We start from the raw sequence: 24,965 nt of genomic DNA, 5'->3' as shown, positions 1-24,965 counted from the left end.
CGTCATTACTGAATGGGAACGGTGCAAGAACCGGCTTTCGGCATTCGTCATGCATTGTCAGCCCCGCAATAGTATTGCATCTATCCGGGGGTGCGGCAGATCTGAGAAACAAACACTCCGCTCACTTAAGAGCTTGTGCACGGTTACCATGGGAGGAAGGCTGCATACAAACTTTTTTCAAGTCTAAAACAATTAATGGAGGGGAGCAAGATAGTGCATAAAGATCTAAACGAGAATGAATGAAACGGGTGCGATCACACCAGCACTAATGCACCGATCCCATCAGAACTCCGAAGTTAAGCGTGCTTGGGCGAGAGTAGTATTAGGATGGGTGACCTCCAGGGAAGTCCTCGTGTTGCATCCCAATTTTATTATTATATTATTTTGATTTGTATTTGCAAATTCCATTTGTTGTTTCGGCGAGACAACTGGAAACAACGCGTCGGATACTCGGACCACTCGCGGGACGATCGTCATTACTGAATGGGAACGGTGCAATAACCGGGCTTTCGGCATTCGTCATGCATTGTTGGCCCCGCGATAGTATTGCATCTATCCGGGGGTGCGGCAGATCTGATAAGCAAACACTCCGCTCACGTAGGAGCTTGTGCACGGTTACCAAGGGAGGAAGGCGGCATACATAGTTTTTTCAAGTCTAAAACAATTAATGGAGGGGAGCAAGATAGTGCATAAAGATCTAAGCGAGAATGAATTAAATGGGTGCGTTCATACTAGCACTAATGCACCGGATCCCATCAGAACTCTGAAGTTAAACGTGCTTGGCCGAGAGTAGTACTAGGACGGGTGACCTCTTGGGAAGTCCTCGTGTTGCACCCCAATTTTATTAATATTTTATTTTGATTTGTATTTGCAAATTCCATTTGTTGTTTCGGCGAGACAACTGGAAACAACGCGTCGGATACTCGGACCACTTGGGGCACGATCGTCATTACTGAATGGGAACGGTGCAAGAACCGGGCTTTCGGCATTCGTCATGCATTGTGGGCCCCGTGATAGTATTGCATCTATCCGGCGGTGCGGCAGATCTGAAAAACAAACACTCCGCTCACGTAGGAGCTTGTGCACGGTTACCAAGGGAGGAAGGCGGCATACACAGTTTTTTCAAGTCTAAAACAATTAATGGAGGGGAGCAAGATACTGCATAAAGATCTAAGCGAGCATGAATTAAATGGGTGCGATCATACCAGCACTCATGCACCGGATCCCATCAGCACACCGAAGTTAAGCGTGCTTGGCCGAGTGTAGTACTAGGATGGGTGACCTCGTGGGAAATCCTCGTGTTGCACCCCAATTTTATTAATATTTTATTTTGATTTGCATTTGCAAATTCCATTTGTTGTTTCGGCGTGACAACTGTAAAGAACGCGTCGGATACTCGGACCACTTGTGGCACGATCGTCATTACTGAATGGGAACGGTGCAAGAACCGGGCTTTCGGCATTCGTCATGCATTGTGGGCCCCATGATAGTATTGCATCTATCCGGCGGTGCGGCAGATCTGAAAAGCAAACACTCCGCTCACGTAGGAGCTTGTGCACGGTTACCAAGGGAGGAAGGCGGCATACACAGTTTTTTCAAGTCTAAAACAATTAATGGAGGGGAGCAAGATACTGCATAAAGATCTAAGCGAGCATGAATTAAATGGGTGCGATCATACCAGCACTCATGCACTGGATCCCATCAGCACACCGATGTTAAGCGTGCTTGGCCGAGTGTAGTAATAGGATGGGTGACCTCGTGGGAAATCCTCGTGTTGCACCCCAATTTTATTAATATTTTATTTTGATTTGTATTTGCAAATTCCATTTGTTGTTTCGGCGAGACAACTGGAAACAACGCGTCGGATACTCGGACCACTTGCGGCACGATCGTCATTACTGAATGGGAACAGTGCAAGAACCGGGCTTTCGGCATTCGTCATGCATTCTGGGCCCCGTGATAGTATTGCATCTATCCGGGGGTGCGGCAGATCTGAAAAGCAAACACTCCGCTCACGTAGGAGCTTGTGCACGGTTACCAAGGGAGGAAGGCGGCATACACAGTTTTTTCAAGTCTAAAACAATTAATGGAGGGGAGCAAGATACTGCATAAAGATCTAAGCGAGCATGAATTAAATGGGTGCGATCATACCAGCACTCATGCACCGGATCCCATCAGCACACCGAAGTTAAGCGTGCTTGGCCGAGTGTAGTACTAGGATGGGTGACCTCGTGGGAAATCCTCGTGTTGCACCCCAATTTTATTAATATTTTATTTTGATTTGTATTTGCAAATTCCATTTGTTGTTTCGGCGTGACAACTGTAAACAACGCGTCGGATACTCGGACCACTTGTGGCACGATCGTCATTACTGAATGGGAACGGTGCAAGAACCGGGCTTTCGGCATTCGTCATGAATTGTGGGCCCCGTGATAGTATTGCATCTATCCGGCGGTGCGGCAGATCTGAAAAGCAAACACTCCGCTCACGTAAAAGCTTGTGCACGGTTACCAAGGGAGGAAGGCGGCATACACAGTTTTTTCAAGTCTAAAACAATTAATGGAGGGGAGCAAGATAGTGCATAAAGATCTAAGCGAGAATGAATTAAATGGGTGCGTCCATACTAGCACTAATGCACCGGATCCCATCAGAACTCTGAAGTTAAACGTGCTTGGCCGAGAGTAGTACTAGGACGGGTGACCTCTTGGGAAGTCCTCGTGTTGCACCCCAATTTTATTAATATTTTATTTTGATTTGTATTTGCAAATTCCATTTGTTGTTTCGGCGAGACAACTGGAAACAACGCGTCGGATACTCGGACCACTTGTGGCACGATCGTCATTACTGAATGGGAACGGTGCAACAACCGGGCTTTCGGCATTCGTCATGCATTGTGGGCCCCGTGATAGTATTGCATCAATCCGGCGGTGCGGCAGATCTGAAAAGCAAACACTCCGCTCACGTAGGAGCTTGTGCACGGTTACCAAGGGAGGAAGGCGGCATACACAGTTTTTTCAAGTCTAAAACAATTAATGGAGGGGAGCAAGATACTGCATAAAGATCTAAGCGAGCATGAATTAAATGGGTGCGATCATACCAGCACTCATGCACCGGATCCCATCAGCACACCGAAGTTAAGCGTGCTTGGCCGAGTGTAGTACTAGGATGGGTGACCTCGTGGGAAATCCTCGTGTTGCACCCCAATTTTATTAATATTTTATTTTGATTTGTATTTGCAAATTCCATTTGTTGTTTCGGCGTGACAACTGTAAACAACGCGTCGGATACTCGGACCACTTGTGGCACGATCGTCATTACTGAATGGGAACGGTGCAAGAACCGGGCTTTCGGCATTCGTCATGCATTGTGGGCCCCGTGATAGTATTGCATCTATCCGGCGGTGCGGCAGATCTGAAAAGCAAACACTCCGCTCACGTAAAAGCTTGTGCACGGTTACCAAGGGAGGAAGGCGGCATACACAGTTTTTTCAAGTCTAAAACAATTAATGGAGGGGAGCAAGATAGTGCATAAAGATCTAAGCGAGAATGAATTAAATGGGTGCGTCCATACTAGCACTAATGCACCGGATCCCATCAGAACTCTGAAGTTAAACGTGCTTGGCCGAGAGTAGTACTAGGACGGGTGACCTCTTGGGAAGTCCTCGTGTTGCACCCCAATTTTATTAATATTTTATTTTGATTTGTATTTGCAAATTCCATTTGTTGTTTCGGCGAGACAACTGGAAACAACGCGTCGGATACTCGGACCACTTGTGGCACGATCGTCATTACTGAATGGGAACGGTGCAACAACCGGGCTTTCGGCATTCGTCATGCATTGTGGGCCCTGTGATAGTATTGCATCAATCCGGCGGTGCGGCAGATCTGAAAAGCAAACACTCCGCTCACGTAGGAGCTTGTGCACGGTTACCAAGGGAGGAAGGCGGCATACACAGTTTTTTCAAGTCTAAAACAATTAATGGAGGGGATCAAGATACTGCATAAAGATCTAAGCGAGCATGAATTAAATGGGTGCGATCATACCAGCACTCATGCACCGGATCCCATCAGCACACCGAAGTTAAGCGTGCTTGGCCGAGTGTAGTATTAGGATGGGTGACCTCGTGGGAAATCCTCGTGTTGCACCCCAATTTTATTAATATTTTTTTTTTATTTGTATTTGCAAATTCCATTTGTTGTTTCGGCGAGACAACTGGAAACAAAGCGTCGGATACTCGGACCACTTGCGGCACGATCGTCATTACTGAATGGGAACGGTGCAAGAACCGGGCTTTCGGCATTCGTCATGCATTCTGGGCCCCGTGATAGTATTGCATCTATCCGGGGGTGCGGCAGATCTGAAAAGCAAACACTCCGCTCACGTAGGAGCTTGTGCACGGTTACCAAGGGAGGAAGGCGGTATACACAGTTTTTTCAAGTCTAAAACAATTAATGGAGGGGAGCAAGATAGTGCAAAAGGATCTAAGCGAACGTGAATTAAATGGGTTCGATCATACCAGCACTAATGCACCGGATCCCATCAGAACTCCGAAGTTTAGCGTGCTTGGGCGAGAGTAGTTCTAGGATGGGTGACCTCCTGGGAAGTCCTCATGTTGCACCTCAATTTTATTAATATTTTATTTTGATTTCGTATTTGCAAATTCCATTTGTTGTTTCGGCGAGACAACTGGAAACAACGCGTCGGATACTCGGACCACTTGCGGCGCGATCGTCATTACTGAATGGGAACGGTGCAAGAACCGGGCTTTCGGCATTCGTCATGCATTGTGGGCCTCGTGATAGTATTGCATCTATCCGGGGGTGCTGCAGATCTGAAAAGCAAACACTCCGCTCACGTAGTAGCTTGTGCACGGTTACCAAGGGAAGAAGGCGGCATACACAGTTTTTTCAAGTCTAAAACAATTAATGGAGGGGAGCAAGATAGTGCATAAAGATCTAAGCGAGCATGAATTAAGCGGGTGCGATCATACCAGCACTAATGCACCGGATCCCATCAGAACTCCGAAGTTAAGAGTGCTTGGGCGAGAGTATTTCTAGGAAGGGTGACCTCCTGGGAAGTCCTCTTGTTGCACCTCAATTTTATTAATATTTTATTTTGATTTCGTATTTGCAAATTCCATTTGTTGTTTCGGCGAGACAACTGGAAACAACGCGTCGGATACTCGGACCATTTGCGGCACGATCGTCATTACAGAATGGGAACCGTGCAAAAACCGTGCTTTTGGCATTCGTCGTGCATTGTGGGCCCCGCGATAGTATTGCATTTATCCGGGGGTGCTGCAGATCTGAAAAACAAACACTCCGCTCACGTAGGAGCTTGTGCACGGTTACCAAGGGAAGAAGGCTGCATACACATTTTTTTCAAGTCTAAAACAATTAATGGAGGGGAGCAAAATAGTGCATAAAGATCTAAGCGAGCATGAATTAAATGGGTGCGATCATACCAGCACTAATGCACCGGATCCCATCAGCACACCGAAGTTAAGCATGCTTGAACGAGAGTAGTATTAGGATGGGTGATCTCCTGGGAAGTCCTCGTGTTGCACCCCAATTTTATTAATATTTTATTTTGATTTGTATTTGCAAATTCCATTTGTTGTTTCGGCGTGACAACTGTAAACAACGCGTCGGATACTCGGACCACTTGCGGGACGATCGTCATTACTGAATGGGAACGGTGCAAGAACCGGGCTTTCGGCATTCGTCATGCATTGTCAGCCCCGCAATAGTATTGCATCTATCCGGGGGTGCGGCAGATCTGAGAAACAAACACTCCGCTCACGTAAGAGCTTGTGCACGGTTACCAAGGGAGGAAGGCTGCATACAAAATTTTTTCAAGTCTAAAACAATTAATGGAGGGGAGCAAAATAGTGCATAAAGATCTAAACGAGAATGAATTAAACGGGTGCGATCACACCAGCACTAATGCACCGGATCCCATCAGAACTCCGAAGTTAAGCGTGCTTGGGCGAGAGTAGTACTAGGATGGGTGACCTCCAGGGAAGTCCTCGTGTTGCATCCCAATTTTATTAATATATTATTTTGATTTGTATTTGCAAATTACATTTGTTGTTTCGGCGAGACAACTGGAAACAACGCGTCGGATACTCGGACCACTCGCGGGACGATCGTCATTACTGAATGGGAACGGTGCAATAACCGGGCTTTCGGCATTCGTCATGCATTGTTGGCCCCGCGATAGTATTGCATCTATCCGGGGTTGCGGCAGATCTGAAAAGCAAACACTCCGCTCACGTAGGAGCTTGTGCACGGTTACCAAGGGGGGAAAGCTGCATACACAGTTTTTTGAAGTCTAAAACAATTAATGGAGGGGAGCAAGATAGTGCTTAAAGATCTAAGCGAGCATGAGTTAAACAGGTGCGATCGTACCAGCACTAATGTATCGGATCCCATCAGAACTCCGAAGTTAAGCGTGCTTGGGCGAGAGTACTAGTAGGATGGGTGACCTTCTGGGAAGTCCTCGTGTTGCACCCCAATTTTATTAATATTTTATTTCGATATCGTATTTGCAAATTCCATTTGTCGTTTCGGCGAGACAAACGCAAACAACGCGTCGGATACTCGGACCATTTGCGGCACGATCGTCATTACTGAATGGGAACCGTGCAAAAACCGGGCTTTTGGCATTCGTCATGCATTGTGGGCCCCGCGATAGTATTGCATCTATCCGGAGGTGCGGCAGATCTGAAAAACAAACACTCCACCCACGTAGGAGCTTGTGCACGGTTACTAAGGGAGGAAGGCTGCATACACAATTTTTTCAAGTCTAAAACAATTAATGGAGGGGAGCAAGAGAGTGCATAAAGATCTAAGCGAGCATGAATTAAACGGGTGCGGTCAGACAAGCACTAACGCACCGGATCCCATCAGAACTCCGAAGTTAAGTGTGCTTGGGCGAGAGTAGTAGTAGGATGGGTGACCTCTTGGGAAGTCCTCGTGTTGCACCCCAATTTTATTAATATTTTATTTCGATATCGTGTTTGCAAATTCCATTTGTCGTTTCGGCGAGACAAACGCAAACAACGTGCCGAATACTCGGACCATTTGCGGCACGACCGTCATTACTGAATTGGAACCATGCAAGAACCGGGCTTTTGGCATTCGTCGTGCATTGTGGGCCCCGCGATAGTATTCCAGTGGTGCGGCAGATCTGAAAAGCAAACACTCCGCTCACGTAGGAGCTTGTGCACGGTTACCAAGGGAGGAAGGCGGCATACACAGTTTTTTCAAGTCTAAAACAATTAATGGAGGGGAGCAAGATACTGCATAAAGATCTAAGCGAGCATGAATTAAATGGGTGCGATCATACCAGCACTCATGCACCGGATCCCATCAGCACACCGAAGTTAAGCGTGCTTGGCCGAGTGTAGTACTAGGATGGGTGACCTCGTGGGAAATCCTCGTGTTGCACCCCAATTTTATTAATATTTTATTTTGATTTGTATTTGCAAATTCCATTTGTTGTTTCGGCGTGACAACTGTAAACAACGCGTCGGATACTCGGACCACTTGTGGCACGATCGTCATTACTGAATGGGAACGGTGCAAGAACCGGGCTTTCGGCATTCGTCATGCATTGTGGGCCCCGTGATAGTATTGCATCTATCCGGCGGTGCGGCAGATCTGAAAAGCAAACACTCCGCTCACGTAAAAGCTTGTGCACGGTTACCAAGGGAGGAAGGCGGCATACACAGTTTTTTCAAGTCTAAAACAATTAATGGAGGGGAGCAAGATAGTGCATAAAGATCTAAGCGAGAATGAATTAAATGGGTGCGTCCATACTAGCACTAATGCACCGGATCCCATCAGAACTCTGAAGTTAAACGTGCTTGGCCGAGAGTAGTACTAGGACGGGTGACCTCTTGGGAAGTCCTCGTGTTGCACCCCAATTTTATTAATATTTTATTTTGATTTGTATTTGCAAATTCCATTTGTTGTTTCGGCGAGACAACTGGAAACAACGCGTCGGATACTCGGACCACTTGTGGCACGATCGTCATTACTGAATGGGAACGGTGCAACAACCGGGCTTTCGGCATTCGTCATGCATTGTGGGCCCTGTGATAGTATTGCATCAATCCGGCGGTGCGGCAGATCTGAAAAGCAAACACTCCGCTCACGTAGGAGCTTGTGCACGGTTACCAAGGGAGGAAGGCGGCATACACAGTTTTTTCAAGTCTAAAACAATTAATGGAGGGGATCAAGATACTGCATAAAGATCTAAGCGAGCATGAATTAAATGGGTGCGATCATACCAGCACTCATGCACCGGATCCCATCAGCACACCGAAGTTAAGCGTGCTTGGCCGAGTGTAGTATTAGGATGGGTGACCTCGTGGGAAATCCTCGTGTTGCACCCCAATTTTATTAATATTTTTTTTTTATTTGTATTTGCAAATTCCATTTGTTGTTTCGGCGAGACAACTGGAAACAAAGCGTCGGATACTCGGACCACTTGCGGCACGATCGTCATTACTGAATGGGAACGGTGCAAGAACCGGGCTTTCGGCATTCGTCATGCATTCTGGGCCCCGTGATAGTATTGCATCTATCCGGGGGTGCGGCAGATCTGAAAAGCAAACACTCCGCTCACGTAGGAGCTTGTGCACGGTTACCAAGGGAGGAAGGCGGTATACACAGTTTTTTCAAGTCTAAAACAATTAATGGAGGGGAGCAAGATAGTGCAAAAGGATCTAAGCGAACGTGAATTAAATGGGTTCGATCATACCAGCACTAATGCACCGGATCCCATCAGAACTCCGAAGTTTAGCGTGCTTGGGCGAGAGTAGTTCTAGGATGGGTGACCTCCTGGGAAGTCCTCATGTTGCACCTCAATTTTATTAATATTTTATTTTGATTTCGTATTTGCAAATTCCATTTGTTGTTTCGGCGAGACAACTGGAAACAACGCGTCGGATACTCGGACCACTTGCGGCGCGATCGTCATTACTGAATGGGAACGGTGCAAGAACCGGGCTTTCGGCATTCGTCATGCATTGTGGGCCTCGTGATAGTATTGCATCTATCCGGGGGTGCTGCAGATCTGAAAAGCAAACACTCCGCTCACGTAGTAGCTTGTGCACGGTTACCAAGGGAAGAAGGCGGCATACACAGTTTTTTCAAGTCTAAAACAATTAATGGAGGGGAGCAAGATAGTGCATAAAGATCTAAGCGAGCATGAATTAAGCGGGTGCGATCATACCAGCACTAATGCACCGGATCCCATCAGAACTCCGAAGTTAAGAGTGCTTGGGCGAGAGTATTTCTAGGAAGGGTGACCTCCTGGGAAGTCCTCTTGTTGCACCTCAATTTTATTAATATTTTATTTTGATTTCGTATTTGCAAATTCCATTTGTTGTTTCGGCGAGACAACTGGAAACAACGCGTCGGATACTCGGACCATTTGCGGCACGATCGTCATTACAGAATGGGAACCGTGCAAAAACCGTGCTTTTGGCATTCGTCGTGCATTGTGGGCCCCGCGATAGTATTGCATTTATCCGGGGGTGCTGCAGATCTGAAAAACAAACACTCCGCTCACGTAGGAGCTTGTGCACGGTTACCAAGGGAAGAAGGCTGCATACACATTTTTTTCAAGTCTAAAACAATTAATGGAGGGGAGCAAAATAGTGCATAAAGATCTAAGCGAGCATGAATTAAATGGGTGCGATCATACCAGCACTAATGCACCGGATCCCATCAGCACACCGAAGTTAAGCATGCTTGAACGAGAGTAGTATTAGGATGGGTGATCTCCTGGGAAGTCCTCGTGTTGCACCCCAATTTTATTAATATTTTATTTTGATTTGTATTTGCAAATTCCATTTGTTGTTTCGGCGTGACAACTGTAAACAACGCGTCGGATACTCGGACCACTTGCGGGACGATCGTCATTACTGAATGGGAACGGTGCAAGAACCGGGCTTTCGGCATTCGTCATGCATTGTCAGCCCCGCAATAGTATTGCATCTATCCGGGGGTGCGGCAGATCTGAGAAACAAACACTCCGCTCACGTAAGAGCTTGTGCACGGTTACCAAGGGAGGAAGGCTGCATACAAAATTTTTTCAAGTCTAAAACAATTAATGGAGGGGAGCAAAATAGTGCATAAAGATCTAAACGAGAATGAATTAAACGGGTGCGATCACACCAGCACTAATGCACCGGATCCCATCAGAACTCCGAAGTTAAGCGTGCTTGGGCGAGAGTAGTACTAGGATGGGTGACCTCCAGGGAAGTCCTCGTGTTGCATCCCAATTTTATTAATATATTATTTTGATTTGTATTTGCAAATTACATTTGTTGTTTCGGCGAGACAACTGGAAACAACGCGTCGGATACTCGGACCACTCGCGGGACGATCGTCATTACTGAATGGGAACGGTGCAATAACCGGGCTTTCGGCATTCGTCATGCATTGTTGGCCCCGCGATAGTATTGCATCTATCCGGGGTTGCGGCAGATCTGAAAAGCAAACACTCCGCTCACGTAGGAGCTTGTGCACGGTTACCAAGGGGGGAAAGCTGCATACACAGTTTTTTGAAGTCTAAAACAATTAATGGAGGGGAGCAAGATAGTGCTTAAAGATCTAAGCGAGCATGAGTTAAACAGGTGCGATCGTACCAGCACTAATGTATCGGATCCCATCAGAACTCCGAAGTTAAGCGTGCTTGGGCGAGAGTACTAGTAGGATGGGTGACCTTCTGGGAAGTCCTCGTGTTGCACCCCAATTTTATTAATATTTTATTTCGATATCGTATTTGCAAATTCCATTTGTCGTTTCGGCGAGACAAACGCAAACAACGCGTCGGATACTCGGACCATTTGCGGCACGATCGTCATTACTGAATGGGAACCGTGCAAAAACCGGGCTTTTGGCATTCGTCATGCATTGTGGGCCCCGCGATAGTATTGCATCTATCCGGAGGTGCGGCAGATCTGAAAAACAAACACTCCACCCACGTAGGAGCTTGTGCACGGTTACTAAGGGAGGAAGGCTGCATACACAATTTTTTCAAGTCTAAAACAATTAATGGAGGGGAGCAAGAGAGTGCATAAAGATCTAAGCGAGCATGAATTAAACGGGTGCGGTCAGACAAGCACTAACGCACCGGATCCCATCAGAACTCCGAAGTTAAGTGTGCTTGGGCGAGAGTAGTAGTAGGATGGGTGACCTCTTGGGAAGTCCTCGTGTTGCACCCCAATTTTATTAATATTTTATTTCGATATCGTGTTTGCAAATTCCATTTGTCGTTTCGGCGAGACAAACGCAAACAACGTGCCGAATACTCGGACCATTTGCGGCACGACCGTCATTACTGAATTGGAACCATGCAAGAACCGGGCTTTTGGCATTCGTCGTGCATTGTGGGCCCCGCGATAGTATTCCAGTGGTGCGGCAGATCTGAAAAGCAAACACTCCGCTCACGTAGGAGCTTGTGCACGGTTACCAAGGGAGGAAGGCGGCATACACAGTTTTTTCAAGTCTAAAACAATTAATGGAGGGGAGCAAGATACTGCATAAAGATCTAAGCGAGCATGAATTAAATGGGTGCGATCATACCAGCACTCATGCACCGGATCCCATCAGCACACCGAAGTTAAGCGTGCTTGGCCGAGTGTAGTACTAGGATGGGTGACCTCGTGGGAAATCCTCGTGTTGCACCCCAATTTTATTAATATTTTATTTTGATTTGTATTTGCAAATTCCATTTGTTGTTTCGGCGTGACAACTGTAAACAACGCGTCGGATACTCGGACCACTTGTGGCACGATCGTCATTACTGAATGGGAACGGTGCAAGAACCGGGCTTTCGGCATTCGTCATGCATTGTGGGCCCCGTGATAGTATTGCATCTATCCGGCGGTGCGGCAGATCTGAAAAGCAAACACTCCGCTCACGTAAAAGCTTGTGCACGGTTACCAAGGGAGGAAGGCGGCATACACAGTTTTTTCAAGTCTAAAACAATTAATGGAGGGGAGCAAGATAGTGCATAAAGATCTAAGCGAGAATGAATTAAATGGGTGCGTCCATACTAGCACTAATGCACCGGATCCCATCAGAACTCTGAAGTTAAACGTGCTTGGCCGAGAGTAGTACTAGGACGGGTGACCTCTTGGGAAGTCCTCGTGTTGCACCCCAATTTTATTAATATTTTATTTTGATTTGTATTTGCAAATTCCATTTGTTGTTTCGGCGAGACAACTGGAAACAACGCGTCGGATACTCGGACCACTTGTGGCACGATCGTCATTACTGAATGGGAACGGTGCAACAACCGGGCTTTCGGCATTCGTCATGCATTGTGGGCCCCGTGATAGTATTGCATCAATCCGGCGGTGCGGCAGATCTGAAAAGCAAACACTCCGCTCACGTAGGAGCTTGTGCACGGTTACCAAGGGAGGAAGGCGGCATACACAGTTTTTTCAAGTCTAAAACAATTAATGGAGGGGATCAAGATACTGCATAAAGATCTAAGCGAGCATGAATTAAATGGGTGCGATCATACCAGCACTCATGCACCGGATCCCATCAGCACACCGAAGTTAAGCGTGCTTGGCCGAGTGTAGTATTAGGATGGGTGACCTCGTGGGAAATCCTCGTGTTGCACCCCAATTTTATTAATATTTTTTTTTTATTTGTATTTGCAAATTCCATTTGTTGTTTCGGCGAGACAACTGGAAACAAAGCGTCGGATACTCGGACCACTTGCGGCACGATCGTCATTACTGAATGGGAACGGTGCAAGAACCGGGCTTTCGGCATTCGTCATGCATTCTGGGCCCCGTGATAGTATTGCATCTATCCGGGGGTGCGGCAGATCTGAAAAGCAAACACTCCGCTCACGTAGGAGCTTGTGCACGGTTACCAAGGGAGGAAGGCGGTATACACAGTTTTTTCAAGTCTAAAACAATTAATGGAGGGGAGCAAGATAGTGCAAAAGGATCTAAGCGAACGTGAATTAAATGGGTTCGATCATACCAGCACTAATGCACCGGATCCCATCAGAACTCCGAAGTTTAGCGTGCTTGGGCGAGAGTAGTTCTAGGATGGGTGACCTCCTGGGAAGTCCTCATGTTGCACCTCAATTTTATTAATATTTTATTTTGATTTCGTATTTGCAAATTCCATTTGTTGTTTCGGCGAGACAACTGGAAACAACGCGTCGGATACTCGGACCACTTGCGGCGCGATCGTCATTACTGAATGGGAACGGTGCAAGAACCGGGCTTTCGGCATTCGTCATGCATTGTGGGCCTCGTGATAGTATTGCATCTATCCGGGGGTGCTGCAGATCTGAAAAGCAAACACTCCGCTCACGTAGTAGCTTGTGCACGGTTACCAAGGGAAGAAGGCGGCATACACAGTTTTTTCAAGTCTAAAACAATTAATGGAGGGGAGCAAGATAGTGCATAAAGATCTAAGCGAGCATGAATTAAGCGGGTGCGATCATACCAGCACTAATGCACCGGATCCCATCAGAACTCCGAAGTTAAGAGTGCTTGGGCGAGAGTATTTCTAGGAAGGGTGACCTCCTGGGAAGTCCTCTTGTTGCACCTCAATTTTATTAATATTTTATTTTGATTTCGTATTTGCAAATTCCATTTGTTGTTTCGGCGAGACAACTGGAAACAACGCGTCGGATACTCGGACCATTTGCGGCACGATCGTCATTACAGAATGGGAACCGTGCAAAAACCGTGCTTTTGGCATTCGTCGTGCATTGTGGGCCCCGCGATAGTATTGCATTTATCCGGGGGTGCTGCAGATCTGAAAAACAAACACTCCGCTCACGTAGGAGCTTGTGCACGGTTACCAAGGGAAGAAGGCTGCATACACATTTTTTTCAAGTCTAAAACAATTAATGGAGGGGAGCAAAATAGTGCATAAAGATCTAAGCGAGCATGAATTAAATGGGTGCGATCATACCAGCACTAATGCACCGGATCCCATCAGCACACCGAAGTTAAGCATGCTTGAACGAGAGTAGTATTAGGATGGGTGATCTCCTGGGAAGTCCTCGTGTTGCACCCCAATTTTATTAATATTTTATTTTGATTTGTATTTGCAAATTCCATTTGTTGTTTCGGCGTGACAACTGTAAACAACGCGTCGGATACTCGGACCACTTGCGGGACGATCGTCATTACTGAATGGGAACGGTGCAAGAACCGGGCTTTCGGCATTCGTCATGCATTGTCAGCCCCGCAATAGTATTGCATCTATCCGGGGGTGCGGCAGATCTGAGAAACAAACACTCCGCTCACGTAAGAGCTTGTGCACGGTTACCAAGGGAGGAAGGCTGCATACAAAATTTTTTCAAGTCTAAAACAATTAATGGAGGGGAGCAAAATAGTGCATAAAGATCTAAACGAGAATGAATTAAACGGGTGCGATCACACCAGCACTAATGCACCGGATCCCATCAGAACTCCGAAGTTAAGCGTGCTTGGGCGAGAGTAGTACTAGGATGGGTGACCTCCAGGGAAGTCCTCGTGTTGCATCCCAATTTTATTAATATATTATTTTGATTTGTATTTGCAAATTACATTTGTTGTTTCGGCGAGACAACTGGAAACAACGCGTCGGATACTCGGACCACTCGCGGGACGATCGTCATTACTGAATGGGAACGGTGCAATAACCGGGCTTTCGGCATTCGTCATGCATTGTTGGCCCCGCGATAGTATTGCATCTATCCGGGGTTGCGGCAGATCTGAAAAGCAAACACTCCGCTCACGTAGGAGCTTGTGCACGGTTACCAAGGGGGGAAAGCTGCATACACAGTTTTTTGAAGTCTAAAACAATTAATGGAGGGGAGCAAGATAGTGGTTAAAGATCTAAGCGAGCATGAGTTAAACAGGTGCGATCGTACCAGCACTAATGTATCGGATCCCATCAGAACTCCGAAGTTAAGCGTGCTTGGGCGAGAGTACTAGTAGGATGGGTGACCTTCTGGGAAGTCCTCGTGTTGCACCCCAATTTTATTAATATTTTATTTCGATATCGTATTTGCAAATTCCATTTGTCGTTTCGGCGAGACAAACGCAAACAACGCGTCGGATACTCGGACCATTTGCGGCACGATCGTCATTACTGAATGGGAACCGTGCAAAAACCGGGCTTTTGGCATTCGTCATGCATTGTGGGCCCCGCGATAGTATTGCATCTATCCGGAGGTGCGGCAGATCTGAAAAACAAACACTCCACCCACGTAGGAGCTTGTGCACGGTTACTAAGGGAGGAAGGCTGCATACACAATTTTTTCAAGTCTAAAACAATTAATGGAGGGGAGCAAGAGAGTGCATAAAGATCTAAGCGAGCATGAATTAAACGGGTGCGATCAGACAAGCACTAACGCACCGGATCCCATCAGAACTCCGAAGTTAAGTGTGCTTGGGCGAGAGTAGTAGTAGGATGGGTGACCTCTTGGGAAGTCCTCGTGTTGCACCCCAATTTTATTAATATTTTATTTCGATATCGTGTTTGCAAATTCCATTTGTCGTTTCGGCGAGACAAACGCAAACAACGTGCCGAATACTCGGACCATTTGCGGCACGACCGTCATTACTGAATTGGAACCATGCAAGAACCGGGCTTTTGGCATTCGTCGTGCATTGTGGGCCCCGCGATAGTATTCCAGTGGTGCGGCAGATCTGAAAAGCAAACACTCCGCTCACGTAGGAGCTTGTGCACGGTTACCAAGGGAGGAAGGCGGCATACACAGTTTTTTCAAGTCTAAAACAATTAATGGAGGGGAGCAAGATACTGCATAAAGATCTAAGCGAGCATGAATTAAATGGGTGCGATCATACCAGCACTCATGCACCGGATCCCATCAGCACACCGAAGTTAAGCGTGCTTGGCCGAGTGTAGTACTAGGATGGGTGACCTCGTGGGAAATCCTCGTGTTGCACCCCAATTTTATTAATATTTTATTTTGATTTGTATTTGCAAATTCCATTTGTTGTTTCGGCGTGACAACTGTAAACAACGCGTCGGATACTCGGACCACTTGTGGCACGATCGTCATTACTGAATGGGAACGGTGCAAGAACCGGGCTTTCGGCATTCGTCTTGCATTGTGGGCCCCGTGATAGTATTGCATCTATCCGGCGGTGCGGCAGATCTGAAAAGCAAACACTCCGCTCACGTAAAAGCTTGTGCACGGTTACCAAGGGAGGAAGGCGGCATACACAGTTTTTTCAAGTCTAAAACAATTAATGGAGGGGAGCAAGATAGTGCATAAAGATCTAAGCGAGAATGAATTAAATGGGTGCGTCCATACTAGCACTAATGCACCGGATCCCATCAGAACTCTGAAGTTAAACGTGCTTGGCCGAGAGTAGTACTAGGACGGGTGACCTCTTGGGAAGTCCTCGTGTTGCACCCCAATTTTATTAATATTTTATTTTGATTTGTATTTGCAAATTCCATTTGTTGTTTCGGCGAGACAACTGGAAACAACGCGTCGGATACTCGGACCACTTGTGGCACGATCGTCATTACTGAATGGGAACGGTGCAACAACCGGGCTTTCGGCATTCGTCATGCATTGTGGGCCCCGTGATAGTATTGCATCAATCCGGCGGTGCGGCAGATCTGAAAAGCAAACACTCCGCTCACGTAGGAGCTTGTGCACGGTTACCAAGGGAGGAAGGCGGCATACACAGTTTTTTCAAGTCTAAAACAATTAATGGAGGGATCAAGATACTGCATAAAGATCTAAGCGAGCATGAATTAAATGGGTGCGATCATACCAGCACTCATGCACCGGATCCCATCAGCACACCGAAGTTAAGCGTGCTTGGCCGAGTGTAGTATTAGGATGGGTGACCTCGTGGGAAATCCTCGTGTTGCACCCCAATTTTATTAATATTTTTTTTTTATTTGTATTTGCAAATTCCATTTGTTGTTTCGGCGAGACAACTGGAAACAAAGCGTCGGATACTCGGACCACTTGCGGCACGATCGTCATTACTGAATGGGAACGGTGCAAGAACCGGGCTTTCGGCATTCGTCATGCATTCTGGGCCCCGTGATAGTATTGCATCTATCCGGGGGTGCGGCAGATCTGAAAAGCAAACACTCCGCTCACGTAGGAGCTTGTGCACGGTTACCAAGGGAGGAAGGCGGTATACACAGTTTTTTCAAGTCTAAATCAATTAATGGAGGGGAGCAAGATAGTGCAAAAGGATCTAAGCGAACGTGAATTAAATGGGTTCGATCATACCAGCACTAATGCACCGGATCCCATCAGAACTCCGAAGTTTAGCGTGCTTGGGCGAGAGTAGTTCTAGGATGGGTGACCTCCTGGGAAGTCCTCATGTTGCACCTCAATTTTATTAATATTTTATTTTGATTTCGTATTTGCAAATTCCATTTGTTGTTTCGGCGACACAACTGGAAACAACGCGTCGGATACTCGGACCACTTGCGGCGCGATCGTCATTACTGAATGGGAACGGTGCAAGAACCGGGCTTTCGGCATTCGTCATGCATTGTGGGCCTCGTGATAGTATTGCATCTATCCGGGGGTGCTGCAGATCTGAAAAGCAAACACTCCGCTCACGTAGTAGCTTGTGCACGGTTACCAAGGGAAGAAGGCGGCATACACAGTTTTTTCAAGTCTAAAACAATTAATGGAGGGGAGCAAGATAGTGCATAAAGATCTAAGCGAGCATGAATTAAGCGGGTGCGATCATACCAGCACTAATGCACCGGATCCCATCAGAACTCCGAAGTTAAGAGTGCTTGGGCGAGAGTATTTCTAGGAAGGGTGACCTCCTGGGAAGTCCTCTTGTTGCACCTCAATTTTATTAATATTTTATTTTGATTTCGTATTTGCAAATTCCATTTGTTGTTTCGGCGAGACAACTGGAAACAACGCGTCGGATACTCGGACCATTTGCGGCACGATCGTCATTACAGAATGGGAACCGTGCAAAAACCGTGCTTTTGGCATTCGTCGTGCATTGTGGGCCCCGCGATAGTATTGCATTTATCCGGGGGTGCTGCAGATCTGAAAAACAAACACTCCGCTCACGTAGGAGCTTGTGCACGGTTACCAAGGGAAGAAGGCTGCATACACATTTTTTTCAAGTCTAAAACAATTAATGGAGGGGAGCAAAATAGTGCATAAAGATCTAAGCGAGCATGAATTAAATGGGTGCGATCATACCAGCACTAATGCACCGGATCCCATCATCACACCGAAGTTAAGCATGCTTGAACGAGAGTAGTATTAGGATGGGTGATCTCCTGGGAAGTCCTCGTGTTGCACCCCAATTTTATTAATATTTTATTTTGATTTGTATTTGCAAATTCCATTTGTTGTTTCGGCGTGACAACTGTAAACAACGCGTCGGATACTCGGACCACTTGCGGGACGATCGTCATTACTGAATGGGAACGGTGCAAGAACCGGGCTTTCGGCATTCGTCATGCATTGTCAGCCCCGCAATAGTATTGCATCTATCCGGGGGTGCGGCAGATCTGAGAAACAAACACTCCGCTCACGTAAGAGCTTGTGCACGGTTACCAAGGGAGGAAGGCTGCATACAAAATTTTTTCAAGTCTAAAACAATTAATGGAGGGGAGCAAAATAGTGCATAAAGATCTAAACGAGAATGAATTAAACGGGTGCGATCACACCAGCACTAATGCACCGGATCCCATCAGAACTCCGAAGTTAAGCGTGCTTGGGCGAGAGTAGTACTAGGATGGGTGACCTCCAGGGAAGTCCTCGTGTTGCATCCCAATTTTATTAATATATTATTTTGATTTGTATTTGCAAATTACATTTGTTGTTTCGGCGAGACAACTGGAAACAACGCGTCGGATACTCGGACCACTCGCGGGACGATCGTCATTACTGAATGGGAACGGTGCAATAACCGGGCTTTCGGCATTCGTCATGCATTGTTGGCCCCGCGATAGTATTGCATCTATCCGGGGTTGCGGCAGATCTGAAAAGCAAACACTCCGCTCACGTAGGAGCTTGTGCACGGTTACCAAGGGGGGAAAGCTGCATACACAGTTTTTTGAAGTCTAAAACAATTAATGGAGGGGAGCAAGATAGTGCTTAAAGATCTAAGCGAGCATGAGTTAAACAGGTGCGATCGTACCAGCACTAATGTATCGGATCCCATCAGAACTCCGAAGTTAAGCGTGCTTGGGCGAGAGTACTAGTAGGATGGGTGACCTTCTGGGAAGTCCTCGTGTTGCACCCCAATTTTATTAATATTTTATTTCGATATCGTATTTGCAAATTCCATTTGTCGTTTCGGCGAGACAAACGCAAACAACGCGTCGGATACTCGGACCATTTGCGGCACGATCGTCATTACTGAATGGGAACCGTGCAAAAACCGGGCTTTTGGCATTCGTCATGCATTGTGGGCCCCGCGATAGTATTGCATCTATCCGGAGGTGCGGCAGATCTGAAAAACAAACACTCCACCCACGTAGGAGCTTGTGCACGGTTACTAAGGGAGGAAGGCTGCATACACAATTTTTTCAAGTCTAAAACAATTAATGGAGGGGAGCAAGAGAGTGCATAAAGATCTAAGCGAGCATGAATTAAACGGGTGCGATCAGACAAGCACTAACGCACCGGATCCCATCAGAACTCCGAAGTTAAGTGTGCTTGGGCGAGAGTAGTAGTAGGATGGGTGACCTCTTGGGAAGTCCTCGTGTTGCACCCCAATTTTATTAATATTTTATTTCGATATCGTGTTTGCAAATTCCATTTGTCGTTTCGGCGAGACAAACGCAAACAACGTGCCGAATACTCGGACCATTTGCGGCACGACCGTCATTACTGAATTGGAACCATGCAAGAACCGGGCTTTTGGCATTCATCGTGCATTGTGGGCCCCGCGATAGTATTCCAGTGGTGCGGCAGATCTAAAAAGCAAACACTCCGCTCACGTAGGAGCTTGTGCACGGTTACCAAGGGAGGAAGGCTGCATACACAGTTTTTTCAAGTCTAAAACAATTAATGGAGGGGAGCAAGATACTGCATAAAGATCTAAGCGAGCATGAATTAAATGGGTGCGATCATACCAGCACTCATGCACCGGATCCCATCAGCACACCGAAGTTAAGCGTGCTTGGCCGAGTGTAGTACTAGGATGGGTGACCTCGTGGGAAATCCTCGTGTTGCACCCCAATTTTATTAATATTTTATTTTGATTTGTATTTGCAAATTCCATTTGTTGTTTCGGCGTGACAACTGTAAACAACGCGTCGGATACTCGGACCACTTGTGGCACGATCGTCATTACTGAATGGGAACGGTGCAAGAACCGGGCTTTCGGCATTCGTCATGCATTGTGGGCCCCGTGATAGTATTGCATCTATCCGGCGGTGCGGCAGATCTGAAAAGCAAACACTCCGCTCACGTAAAAGCTTGTGCACGGTTACCAAGGGAGGAAGGCGGCATACACAGTTTTTTCAAGTCTAAAACAATTAATGGAGGGGAGCAAGATAGTGCATAAAGATCTAAGCGAGAATGAATTAAATGGGTGCGTCCATACTAGCACTAATGCACCGGATCCCATCAGAACTCTGAAGTTAAACGTACTTGGCCGAGAGTAGTACTAGGACGGGTGACCTCTTGGGAAGTCCTCGTGTTGCACCCCAATTTTATTAATATTTTATTTTGATTTGTATTTGCAAATTCCATTTGTTGTTTCGGCGAGACAACTGGAAACAACGCGTCGGATACTCGGACCACTTGTGGCACGATCGTCATTACTGAATGGGAACGGTGCAACAACCGGGCTTTCGGCATTCGTCATGCATTGTGGGCCCCGTGATAGTATTGCATCAATCCGGCGGTGCGGCAGATCTGAAAAGCAAACACTCCGCTCACGTAGGAGCTTGTGCACGGTTACCAAGGGAGGAAGGCGGCATACACAGTTTTTTCAAGTCTAAAACAATTAATGGAGGGGATCAAGATACTGCATAAAGATCTAAGCGAGCATGAATTAAATGGGTGCGATCATACCAGCACTCATGCACCGGATCCCATCAGCACACCGAAGTTAAGCGTGCTTGGCCGAGTGTAGTATTAGGATGGGTGACCTCGTGGGAAATCCTCGTGTTGCACCCCAATTTTATTAATATTTTTTTTTTATTTGTATTTGCAAATTCCATTTGTTGTTTCGGCGAGACAACTGGAAACAAAGCGTCGGATACTCGGACCACTTGCGGCACGATCGTCATTACTGAATGGGAACGGTGCAAGAACCGGGCTTTCGGCATTCGTCATGCATTCTGGGCCCCGTGATAGTATTGCATCTATCCGGGGGTGCGGCAGATCTGAAAAGCAAACACTCCGCTCACGTAGGAGCTTGTGCACGGTTACCAAGGGAGGAAGGCGGTATACACAGTTTTTTCAAGTCTAAAACAATTAATGGAGGGGAGCAAGATAGTGCAAAAGGATCTAAGCGAACGTGAATTAAATGGGTTCGATCATACCAGCACTAATGCACCGGATCCCATCAGAACTCCGAAGTTTAGCGTGCTTGGGCGAGAGTAGTTCTAGGATGGGTGACCTCCTGGGAAGTCCTCATGTTGCACCTCAATTTTATTAATATTTTATTTTGATTTCGTATTTGCAAATTCCATTTGTTGTTTCGGCGAGACAACTGGAAACAACGCGTCGGATACTCGGACCACTTGCGGCGCGATCGTCATTACTGAATGGGAACGGTGCAAGAACCGGGCTTTCGGCATTCGTCATGCATTGTGGGCCTCGTGATAGTATTGCATCTATCCGGGGGTGCTGCAGATCTGAAAAGCAAACACTCCGCTCACGTAGTAGCTTGTGCACGGTTACCAAGGGAAGAAGGCGGCATACACAGTTTTTTCAAGTCTAAAACAATTAATGGAGGGGAGCAAGATAGTGCATAAAGATCTAAGCGAGCATGAATTAAGCGGGTGCGATCATACCAGCACTAATGCACCGGATCCCATCAGAACTCCGAAGTTAAGAGTGCTTGGGCGAGAGTATTTCTAGGAAGGGTGACCTCCTGGGAAGTCCTCTTGTTGCACCTCAATTTTATTAATATTTTATTTTGATTTCGTATTTGCAAATTCCATTTGTTGTTTCGGCGAGACAACTGGAAACAACGCGTCGGATACTCGGACCATTTGCGGCACGATCGTCATTACAGAATGGGAACCGTGCAAAAACCGTGCTTTTGGCATTCGTCGTGCATTGTGGGCCCCGCGATAGTATTGCATTTATCCGGGGGTGCTGCAGATCTGAAAAACAAACACTCCGCTCACGTAGGAGCTTGTGCACGGTTACCAAGGGAAGAAGGCTGCATACACATTTTTTTCAAGTCTAAAACAATTAATGGAGGGGAGCAAAATAGTGCATAAAGATCTAAGCGAGCATGAATTAAATGGGTGCGATCATACCAGCACTAATGCACCGGATCCCATCAGCACACCGAAGTTAAGCATGCTTGAACGAGAGTAGTATTAGGATGGGTGATCTCCTGGGAAGTCCTCGTGTTGCACCCCAATTTTATTAATATTTTATTTTGATTTGTATTTGCAAATTCCATTTGTTGTTTCGGCGTGACAACTGTAAACAACGCGTCGGATACTCGGACCACTTGCGGGACGATCGTCATTACTGAATGGGAACGGTGCAAGAACCGGGCTTTCGGCATTCGTCATGCATTGTCAGCCCCGCAATAGTATTGCATCTATCCGGGGGTGCGGCAGATCTGAGAAACAAACACTCCGCTCACGTAAGAGCTTGTGCACGGTTACCAAGGGAGGAAGGCTGCATACAAAATTTTTTCAAGTCTAAAACAATTAATGGAGGGGAGCAAAATAGTGCATAAAGATCTAAACGAGAATGAATTAAACGGGTGCGATCACACCAGCACTAATGCACCGGATCCCATCAGAACTCCGAAGTTAAGCGTGCTTGGGCGAGAGTAGTACTAGGATGGGTGACCTCCAGGGAAGTCCTCGTGTTGCATCCCAATTTTATTAATATATTATTTTGATTTGTATTTGCAAATTACATTTGTTGTTTCGGCGAGACAACTGGAAACAACGCGTCGGATACTCGGACCACTCGCGGGACGATCGTCATTACTGAATGGGAACGGTGCAATAACCGGGCTTTCGGCATTCGTCATGCATTGTTGGCCCCGCGATAGTATTGCATCTATCCGGGGTTGCGGCAGATCTGAAAAGCAAACACTCCGCTCACGTAGGAGCTTGTGCACGGTTACCAAGGGGGGAAAGCTGCATACACAGTTTTTTGAAGTCTAAAACAATTAATGGAGGGGAGCAAGATAGTGCTTAAAGATCTAAGCGAGCATGAGTTAAACAGGTGCGATCGTACCAGCACTAATGTATCGGATCCCATCAGAACTCCGAAGTTAAGCGTGCTTGGGCGAGAGTACTAGTAGGATGGGTGACCTTCTGGGAAGTCCTCGTGTTGCACCCCAATTTTATTAATATTTTATTTCGATATCGTATTTGCAAATTCCATTTGTCGTTTCGGCGAGACAAACGCAAACAACGCGTCGGATACTCGGACCATTTGCGGCACGATCGTCATTACTGAATGGGAACCGTGCAAAAACCGGGCTTTTGGCATTCGTCATGCATTGTGGGCCCCGCGATAGTATTGCATCTATCCGGAGGTGCGGCAGATCTGAAAAACAAACACTCCACCCACGTAGGAGCTTGTGCACGGTTACTAAGGGAGGAAGGCTGCATACACAATTTTTTCAAGTCTAAAACAATTAATGGAGGGGAGCAAGAGAGTGCATAAAGATCTAAGCGAGCATGAATTAAACGGGTGCGATCAGACAAGCACTAACGCACCGGATCCCATCAGAACTCCGAAGTTAAGTGTGCTTGGGCGAGAGTAGTAGTAGGATGGGTGACCTCTTGGGAAGTCCTCGTGTTGCACCCCAATTTTATTAATATTTTATTTCGATATCGTGTTTGCAAATTCCATTTGTCGTTTCGGCGAGACAAACGCAAACAACGTGCCGAATACTCGGACCATTTGCGGCACGACCGTCATTACTGAATTGGAACCATGCAAGAACCGGGCTTTTGGCATTCATCGTGCATTGTGGGCCCCGCGATAGTATTCCAGTGGTGCGGCAGATCTAAAAAGCAAACACTCCGCTCACGTAGGAGCTTGTGCACGGTTACCAAGGGAGGAAGGCTGCATACACAGTTTTTTCAAGTCTAAAACAATTAATGGAGGGGAGCAAGATACTGCATAAAGATCTAAGCGAGCATGAATTAAATGGGTGCGATCATACCAGCACTCATGCACCGGATCCCATCAGCACACCGAAGTTAAGCGTGCTTGGCCGAGTGTAGTACTAGGATGGGTGACCTCGTGGGAAATCCTCGTGTTGCACCCCAATTTTATTAATATTTTATTTTGATTTGTATTTGCAAATTCCATTTGTTGTTTCGGCGTGACAACTGTAAACAACGCGTCGGATACTCGGACCACTTGTGGCACGATCGTCATTACTGAATGGGAACGGTGCAAGAACCGGGCTTTCGGCATTCGTCATGCATTGTGGGCCCCGTGATAGTATTGCATCTATCCGGCGGTGCGGCAGATCTGAAAAGCAAACACTCCGCTCACGTAAAAGCTTGTGCACGGTTACCAAGGGAGGAAGGCGGCATACACAGTTTTTTCAAGTCTAAAACAATTAATGGAGGGGAGCAAGATAGTGCATAAAGATCTAAGCGAGAATGAATTAAATGGGTGCGTCCATACTAGCACTAATGCACCGGATCCCATCAGAACTCTGAAGTTAAACGTACTTGGCCGAGAGTAGTACTAGGACGGGTGACCTCTTGGGAAGTCCTCGTGTTGCACCCCAATTTTATTAATATTTTATTTTGATT

At 46.7% G+C, this 24,965-nt stretch overlaps 8 non-coding genes and 45 pseudogenes across 8 annotated transcripts; all 53 read left to right on the top strand.

Moving 5' to 3' along the window:
- The first annotated feature begins 246 nt into the window (after positions 1-246).
- LOC148800367 (5S ribosomal RNA) lies at positions 247-364 on the top strand (annotated as a pseudogene).
- A 354-nt stretch (positions 365-718) lies between these two features.
- On the top strand, positions 719-837 carry LOC148800366 (5S ribosomal RNA; annotated as a pseudogene).
- A 354-nt stretch (positions 838-1,191) lies between these two features.
- LOC148800365 (5S ribosomal RNA) lies at positions 1,192-1,310 on the top strand (annotated as a pseudogene).
- A 354-nt stretch (positions 1,311-1,664) lies between these two features.
- LOC148800364 (5S ribosomal RNA) lies at positions 1,665-1,783 on the top strand (annotated as a pseudogene).
- Positions 1,784-2,137: 354 nt separating this feature from the next.
- Positions 2,138-2,256, top strand: LOC148800363 (5S ribosomal RNA; annotated as a pseudogene).
- A 354-nt stretch (positions 2,257-2,610) lies between these two features.
- LOC148800362 (5S ribosomal RNA) lies at positions 2,611-2,729 on the top strand (annotated as a pseudogene).
- A 354-nt stretch (positions 2,730-3,083) lies between these two features.
- Positions 3,084-3,202, top strand: LOC148800361 (5S ribosomal RNA; annotated as a pseudogene).
- Positions 3,203-3,556: 354 nt separating this feature from the next.
- Positions 3,557-3,675, top strand: LOC148800360 (5S ribosomal RNA; annotated as a pseudogene).
- A 354-nt stretch (positions 3,676-4,029) lies between these two features.
- On the top strand, positions 4,030-4,148 carry LOC148800359 (5S ribosomal RNA; annotated as a pseudogene).
- Positions 4,149-4,502: 354 nt separating this feature from the next.
- LOC148800358 (5S ribosomal RNA) lies at positions 4,503-4,621 on the top strand (annotated as a pseudogene).
- Positions 4,622-4,976: 355 nt separating this feature from the next.
- On the top strand, positions 4,977-5,095 carry LOC148800357 (5S ribosomal RNA; annotated as a pseudogene).
- Positions 5,096-5,450: 355 nt separating this feature from the next.
- On the top strand, positions 5,451-5,569 carry LOC148800356 (5S ribosomal RNA; annotated as a pseudogene).
- A 354-nt stretch (positions 5,570-5,923) lies between these two features.
- Positions 5,924-6,042, top strand: LOC148800355 (5S ribosomal RNA). Its single transcript, XR_016073708.1, has one exon. It is a non-coding gene; the product is annotated as a 5S ribosomal RNA (ribosomal RNA).
- Positions 6,043-6,396: 354 nt separating this feature from the next.
- On the top strand, positions 6,397-6,515 carry LOC148800354 (5S ribosomal RNA; annotated as a pseudogene).
- Positions 6,516-6,870: 355 nt separating this feature from the next.
- LOC148800353 (5S ribosomal RNA) lies at positions 6,871-6,989 on the top strand (annotated as a pseudogene).
- Positions 6,990-7,336: 347 nt separating this feature from the next.
- On the top strand, positions 7,337-7,455 carry LOC148800352 (5S ribosomal RNA; annotated as a pseudogene).
- Positions 7,456-7,809: 354 nt separating this feature from the next.
- Positions 7,810-7,928, top strand: LOC148800351 (5S ribosomal RNA; annotated as a pseudogene).
- A 354-nt stretch (positions 7,929-8,282) lies between these two features.
- LOC148800350 (5S ribosomal RNA) lies at positions 8,283-8,401 on the top strand (annotated as a pseudogene).
- Positions 8,402-8,755: 354 nt separating this feature from the next.
- On the top strand, positions 8,756-8,874 carry LOC148800349 (5S ribosomal RNA; annotated as a pseudogene).
- Positions 8,875-9,229: 355 nt separating this feature from the next.
- Positions 9,230-9,348, top strand: LOC148800348 (5S ribosomal RNA; annotated as a pseudogene).
- Positions 9,349-9,703: 355 nt separating this feature from the next.
- Positions 9,704-9,822, top strand: LOC148800347 (5S ribosomal RNA; annotated as a pseudogene).
- Positions 9,823-10,176: 354 nt separating this feature from the next.
- On the top strand, positions 10,177-10,295 carry LOC148800346 (5S ribosomal RNA). The gene has a single exon (XR_016073707.1). It is a non-coding gene; the product is annotated as a 5S ribosomal RNA (ribosomal RNA).
- Positions 10,296-10,649: 354 nt separating this feature from the next.
- Positions 10,650-10,768, top strand: LOC148800345 (5S ribosomal RNA; annotated as a pseudogene).
- A 355-nt stretch (positions 10,769-11,123) lies between these two features.
- Positions 11,124-11,242, top strand: LOC148800344 (5S ribosomal RNA; annotated as a pseudogene).
- Positions 11,243-11,589: 347 nt separating this feature from the next.
- LOC148800343 (5S ribosomal RNA) lies at positions 11,590-11,708 on the top strand (annotated as a pseudogene).
- Positions 11,709-12,062: 354 nt separating this feature from the next.
- On the top strand, positions 12,063-12,181 carry LOC148800342 (5S ribosomal RNA; annotated as a pseudogene).
- Positions 12,182-12,535: 354 nt separating this feature from the next.
- LOC148800341 (5S ribosomal RNA) lies at positions 12,536-12,654 on the top strand (annotated as a pseudogene).
- Positions 12,655-13,008: 354 nt separating this feature from the next.
- Positions 13,009-13,127, top strand: LOC148800340 (5S ribosomal RNA; annotated as a pseudogene).
- A 355-nt stretch (positions 13,128-13,482) lies between these two features.
- On the top strand, positions 13,483-13,601 carry LOC148800339 (5S ribosomal RNA; annotated as a pseudogene).
- A 355-nt stretch (positions 13,602-13,956) lies between these two features.
- LOC148800338 (5S ribosomal RNA) lies at positions 13,957-14,075 on the top strand (annotated as a pseudogene).
- Positions 14,076-14,429: 354 nt separating this feature from the next.
- LOC148800337 (5S ribosomal RNA) lies at positions 14,430-14,548 on the top strand. The gene has a single exon (XR_016073705.1). It is a non-coding gene; the product is annotated as a 5S ribosomal RNA (ribosomal RNA).
- A 354-nt stretch (positions 14,549-14,902) lies between these two features.
- On the top strand, positions 14,903-15,021 carry LOC148800336 (5S ribosomal RNA; annotated as a pseudogene).
- A 355-nt stretch (positions 15,022-15,376) lies between these two features.
- Positions 15,377-15,495, top strand: LOC148800335 (5S ribosomal RNA). The gene has a single exon (XR_016070631.1). It is a non-coding gene; the product is annotated as a 5S ribosomal RNA (ribosomal RNA).
- A 347-nt stretch (positions 15,496-15,842) lies between these two features.
- On the top strand, positions 15,843-15,961 carry LOC148800334 (5S ribosomal RNA; annotated as a pseudogene).
- A 354-nt stretch (positions 15,962-16,315) lies between these two features.
- LOC148800333 (5S ribosomal RNA) lies at positions 16,316-16,434 on the top strand (annotated as a pseudogene).
- A 353-nt stretch (positions 16,435-16,787) lies between these two features.
- Positions 16,788-16,906, top strand: LOC148800332 (5S ribosomal RNA; annotated as a pseudogene).
- Positions 16,907-17,260: 354 nt separating this feature from the next.
- LOC148800331 (5S ribosomal RNA) lies at positions 17,261-17,379 on the top strand (annotated as a pseudogene).
- A 355-nt stretch (positions 17,380-17,734) lies between these two features.
- On the top strand, positions 17,735-17,853 carry LOC148800330 (5S ribosomal RNA; annotated as a pseudogene).
- A 355-nt stretch (positions 17,854-18,208) lies between these two features.
- Positions 18,209-18,327, top strand: LOC148800329 (5S ribosomal RNA; annotated as a pseudogene).
- A 354-nt stretch (positions 18,328-18,681) lies between these two features.
- LOC148800328 (5S ribosomal RNA) lies at positions 18,682-18,800 on the top strand. The gene has a single exon (XR_016073704.1). It is a non-coding gene; the product is annotated as a 5S ribosomal RNA (ribosomal RNA).
- A 354-nt stretch (positions 18,801-19,154) lies between these two features.
- On the top strand, positions 19,155-19,273 carry LOC148800327 (5S ribosomal RNA; annotated as a pseudogene).
- A 355-nt stretch (positions 19,274-19,628) lies between these two features.
- LOC148800326 (5S ribosomal RNA) lies at positions 19,629-19,747 on the top strand. The gene has a single exon (XR_016070629.1). It is a non-coding gene; the product is annotated as a 5S ribosomal RNA (ribosomal RNA).
- A 347-nt stretch (positions 19,748-20,094) lies between these two features.
- Positions 20,095-20,213, top strand: LOC148800325 (5S ribosomal RNA; annotated as a pseudogene).
- Positions 20,214-20,567: 354 nt separating this feature from the next.
- On the top strand, positions 20,568-20,686 carry LOC148800324 (5S ribosomal RNA; annotated as a pseudogene).
- Positions 20,687-21,040: 354 nt separating this feature from the next.
- On the top strand, positions 21,041-21,159 carry LOC148800323 (5S ribosomal RNA; annotated as a pseudogene).
- Positions 21,160-21,513: 354 nt separating this feature from the next.
- On the top strand, positions 21,514-21,632 carry LOC148800322 (5S ribosomal RNA; annotated as a pseudogene).
- Positions 21,633-21,987: 355 nt separating this feature from the next.
- On the top strand, positions 21,988-22,106 carry LOC148800321 (5S ribosomal RNA; annotated as a pseudogene).
- A 355-nt stretch (positions 22,107-22,461) lies between these two features.
- LOC148800320 (5S ribosomal RNA) lies at positions 22,462-22,580 on the top strand (annotated as a pseudogene).
- Positions 22,581-22,934: 354 nt separating this feature from the next.
- LOC148800319 (5S ribosomal RNA) lies at positions 22,935-23,053 on the top strand. The gene has a single exon (XR_016073703.1). It is a non-coding gene; the product is annotated as a 5S ribosomal RNA (ribosomal RNA).
- Positions 23,054-23,407: 354 nt separating this feature from the next.
- LOC148800318 (5S ribosomal RNA) lies at positions 23,408-23,526 on the top strand (annotated as a pseudogene).
- Positions 23,527-23,881: 355 nt separating this feature from the next.
- LOC148800317 (5S ribosomal RNA) lies at positions 23,882-24,000 on the top strand. The gene has a single exon (XR_016070628.1). It is a non-coding gene; the product is annotated as a 5S ribosomal RNA (ribosomal RNA).
- Positions 24,001-24,347: 347 nt separating this feature from the next.
- On the top strand, positions 24,348-24,466 carry LOC148800316 (5S ribosomal RNA; annotated as a pseudogene).
- A 354-nt stretch (positions 24,467-24,820) lies between these two features.
- On the top strand, positions 24,821-24,939 carry LOC148800315 (5S ribosomal RNA; annotated as a pseudogene).
- The last annotated feature ends 26 nt before the right edge of the window (positions 24,940-24,965 follow it).

This window comes from Nelumbo nucifera, chromosome 4 (assembly GCF_055504915.1).
Source record: "Nelumbo nucifera cultivar China Antique chromosome 4, China Antique-T2T, whole genome shotgun sequence".
Classification (NCBI taxonomy): Eukaryota; Viridiplantae; Streptophyta; class Magnoliopsida; order Proteales; family Nelumbonaceae; genus Nelumbo; species Nelumbo nucifera.
The sequence above is the reverse complement of the archived record's forward strand: the minus strand, read 5'-3'. Positions and strand labels throughout refer to the sequence as shown.